We start from the raw sequence: 4,526 nt of genomic DNA on the forward strand, positions 1-4,526 counted from the left end.
AGAAAGAAAAGGCAAAATATTGGTTTCACTAATAGCAGGAATATAAAGGACCAGGGGAGAAAATAATAATGATGAACAATTATATACTAGAGATATTTTATGGGGGTGGAGTGGGGAATGGTATCAAAAATGGGGAAGGGGGGAAGTGCACGGTACTATGTTGATGGCACACAAGTGATTTGGTGATGGGAATCCCACGGGGATTCAAGTGAGATGGAAAAATCCACAAAATGATGTAAAAGTAAACTATTACATTATTTTTAAAAATTTAAGCATAAACTTCCAGCAAGTCTACTCCTAAGTATATATCCACAAAAAAATGAAAATAGTTTCCCCTAAAACTTTTAAATGAATGCACAACAAAATATTCACAATAAGCAAAGGACAGAAATAATTCAAATGTCCATCAACTAATAAATTAACAAAATGTGGTATATATTCATAGATGACCCTTGAGAACTATAACTAAGAAAATAAGTCACAGACACAGAAGCCAGCACACCACATAGTTTAGGTTTCCATTTATATAACTGCTCAAATATATACATGTTCAAAATAGAAGAAAAATCTATAGATAAAGAGAACAGATTAGAAGCAGCGTAAGGGTAGGTGAGAAGACGGGAGGCTTAGGAAGTGGTATTTAATGGATAGAATGATGCTTTGAGGAATGATGAAAGTATTCAAAAATATTTGTAATAATGATTGCATTACCTGAACTCACTAAAAGTCATTTAACTGCTTTTTAAAATTCAGTGCAGCCTGTCTTGCTGGAAAAATGGAAACCTGCAAGGCAGGTACTGGCTCTGCCCCAACCTCTTTCAGCTCCATTGTCCCTCCAAACCAAAGGAAAGGGAGATTCCAGAGCCTTAGCAGTGAAGCAAGTGCAGATAGATGACTAGGTGGTGTTAAAGATGATAAAATAGGGCCCTCCCTGGTGGCGCAGCAGGTTGGAGGGCAACGCTAAGACGCTAAAGCCATTTCAGCATGAGTTTGACCCCCAGCCCTGGAGGTGATCCCACTCGGCGTGACCAGCCCGCTGCTCCCCTCAGCAGTGCCTTCGTCAGTCGTCCTGTTCTGCTCCCCACTCTGTCTCTGTTTTTGATGAATCTTCTCACTGCTCCTGCTCTTCTGGCCTGTTGGCCTGTACCCCAATTCTGAATGCATAAATAAGTAAATCTTTTTTTAAAAAAAGATAATAAAATATTGTCTAAAAGGGAAGACAAGGAACCAGGGTGGCTCAAAGAGTGCTTTGGGGCCTGGCTGTAAAAGATGGTCTTGAAATTACCAACTGCTTTCCTTTTCTCCATCATATAGAAGAAGAACCAACTTTAGCAAAGTCCAGTATCAGTGGAAACGATGCAGAGCAAATACTAAGTGAACACTGACCATCTCCACGAGGGCTGGCAGCAGCCGGCATACTGAGGCTCCTCCCCCACCCAGGCTTCCTGTACTCTCAGTTCAGTTACGCATGCCATGAAGATCATTCTCATTTATGACCCCGTAAAATCTCTCCAATGGTTCTCTCTCATGAAGGCATACGACTGACTCCTAAACTGATGGAAATTTGTAAAAGGAAGGAGTTTTCTCTTAAAGCAGTCAAAAAAGGCAAGTATCATCTTTGAGCACTTGGTTGATGAAGTGTCAATTGTAATAAAAAATTCACATCTAATCAATGTTCTAATGAGTTAGTCTAGTTGTAGCAGTTAAACGTGAATATTTCAGTCTTTCCATCAGCAGTCATTTGGGGAAAAATCTAGTAGGCTGATGGACAGAGTAGATGAGGTGAGCCAAATATAGTTAAATATAACACATAGGTGAAAAACACACTTAAACAGAAGCAGCATAAACATCAGCCTCAGAAACATCACCAGCAGAACACGCGAGGCCAGAATTGTGGTGAGCCCCCTCTCCCTAGAAGGATGTGTCCAAACTCTGTAAGCCACCCCAGACCCTGCCAGGATGGATGCTCTGCTCATTGCAGGCCAAATTAACACTTATTGACAGAACGTCATGAAACTCACTGCCCAAAACTTACGCAAACTCCTTATGGCCCAGCTCTTCAAGAATAGAACTGAGAAAAGGAAGTTTCAAAATAAGAATTGACGTGGGCTCTTGAAATTACATAGGGGCAACTCTTGGAAGAAATACATTTGCCTATTGAAAAGTCTTTCCAGCCAAAAATAAAATTAGCATAAAATAAAAATTAAAAATCAGTGTTATGTTTGAGAGAGATCACTTGAGTTAGAGTAGAAAGAACCATTAACAGGTTCTTACTCTCTTGGGGCAAAGACATCTCATCTTCAGGTCCTTTCTTCCTTCACTCTCCATGCTGATATTAGAACTCAGTTATCCTTTAGATATTAGAACACAGTTATCAAATCTGTGCTTGTTAAATTGATAAATATGCTATAAGGTGGAACTAAAGAAGAAGGAATCAGAAACAGAGCTCCCAAATCTTTGGGTTCATTTTTATATTTAACTGAGCAAGGGAAAAGGATCAATCTCAAAGTTCAAGAATTTAAATTCAGCTTCTTGGCAAGAGGTACTTAGCCAATGTAGAGTCTCATAGTGAATAATAAATGTATTTCTGTTTTATACCTAGAACATAATAGTCCTCAATAATATTTTAAAAATAAATTGTAGTATTGAAATTTAAGTGCAAAAATAGATTTTATGAGGGGTGTTATATGAATGGCTAAGAAAGATATTGTAAAATGAAAAAGTAACACATTATTTAAACTAGTGATAGGAAAAAAATTTATAATAAAGAGACAGAAATATCCAGTCACTGAAGAAGAAAGCAAATCTCTGAAATGGGTCATGATTTCCTTCTGTCCTTTTCAGGGAAAAAATATAGAAAGTAAAGGAAATAATAAATTGTTATGTAAAAGATTGAGAATATTACATATTAAGAAAAGACAAAAATGAATTAATTCAGTCCAGCACATCAAAAGTCCAAAGAATAAAAATCAGATAATCTTGTTGACACATGTAGAAAAAGCGCTTGACCAAATCCAAAAAACCCATTCATGATAATTGCTCTTAGCAAGCTAGGAATAGAAGGGAATTTCCTAACCACGATGAAGAATAAAAATGAAATTATACAAAATATATATAAACCAAGGCCAAAATAATTTACTACTCATGCAAAAATTTGCAAAAATACAATAGAAGAAAGAGAGATTAAGGAAAAGGAAGTAAAAGAGAATAAAAGAAATTAAGGAAGTAAAACAAAGGAAAAAAATAGAAGCAGACTTCAGCCTGCAAAATTAAAAGAATAAAGGCCGAACAGTCATCAGAAGCATCACTTAAAACTGTCTTATTCTTCTAACCAGTTCTAACCAGAGAGATCTGGTCTCTCATATCTAGAGAGCTCCTATTCTTTGTCCTAGGGAATAATTAGGAAGTTGAGAAGAAATAAACCCAAGATTTAAGGATTACTAACTGCCATCTCATAAGAATGATGATTAAAATATTGTGATTAAGAATCAAGGACCTTTAGCCCCTTTGAGTGCTGATTACAGAGTGATTAGTGGGGATTACAGTGAGATTAACAATGTTTGCAGGGAAGATGATTTGATTCATTTCAGGCGTTAGGGACAGAGGTGACAGATGTTTTAGTTATACCAAAAGAAACTGTAAAACATATAGAGTAAAAGGCAGTTGAGTTTATGAATTCTTTGTGATTTGTAAAGGAATAAATAGCTTTTGATGGGCCAGGACATGTTTAAAGTTGTATAGTCTTAGGTCATACCTTTTCAATTTGTCAAGAGTGTGAAAATTATGTGATTCATTTCTGTCTGTGAGGAAAGGGGAGATCAAGATAATAAAAACATTAACGCTAGGGTGCCCATTTTGTCCTTTATATGTTAATTAAAAGCCCTTTGATGAGAATTTACAATGTGAACTAACTTGCTTGGTTTACTATTTAGACAGGTGTAGATAGAAATAAAGTAGGTTAGATATTGAAACCAGTACTTGCATATGCAGATGACATGTTAATGATTTTATCAACTGAGGAGTCTGTAAAATCAGCCCTTGAATTTTTGAAGCATATGTTTAAAGCAGCTGGTTCTAAAATAAGTTTAAGAGCAGCTATGTGCTTCATAGGGCTGACAAATATAAACAGGTGAATATCGTGGAAGAAGCTGTTGTTTAAAAATGGACCAATTGGGAATTTAGGAGGAATTTTGGAGAGTCAAAGCAATGAAAAACACCAAACAGAAAATAGATGTTGCAGAGAAGTCTATTTCTCTCTAGCAGACTTGAAAGTTCTTTCATTGTACTGAATGTGCTGTTAATCAAAAAAATTTTCATTGCCTTGAGCCATATGGAAATGATTTACCAAGCTCCTCGTTTTTTTTTTCTGTCCATTTGCAAGGTTATGTTTGAGGGAACTGGCAGAATGCCTTAAAAAAAAAAACACTATCTTTATAAAGCTACCTTAATGAACTGATTGAAGACAAGATTCTTTGTATGGCAAACATGAAGGAAGTGGTTGTCTTAACTTGTAAGAAGAATATATA

The 4,526-nt window shown here is 36.1% G+C and overlaps 2 pseudogenes; both read left to right on the forward strand.

Moving 5' to 3' along the window:
• The first annotated feature begins 775 nt into the window (after window positions 1–775).
• Window positions 776–923, forward strand: LOC105853163 (annotated as a pseudogene).
• A 294-nt stretch (window positions 924–1,217) lies between these two features.
• LOC101627383 lies at window positions 1,218–2,103 on the forward strand (annotated as a pseudogene).
• Window positions 2,104–4,526: the final 2,423 nt, after the last annotated feature.

This window comes from Condylura cristata, unplaced genomic scaffold, assembly GCF_000260355.1.
Source record: "Condylura cristata isolate star-nosed mole 26May11 unplaced genomic scaffold, ConCri1.0 scaffold00009, whole genome shotgun sequence".
NCBI classification, from domain to species: domain Eukaryota; kingdom Metazoa; phylum Chordata; class Mammalia; order Eulipotyphla; family Talpidae; genus Condylura; species Condylura cristata.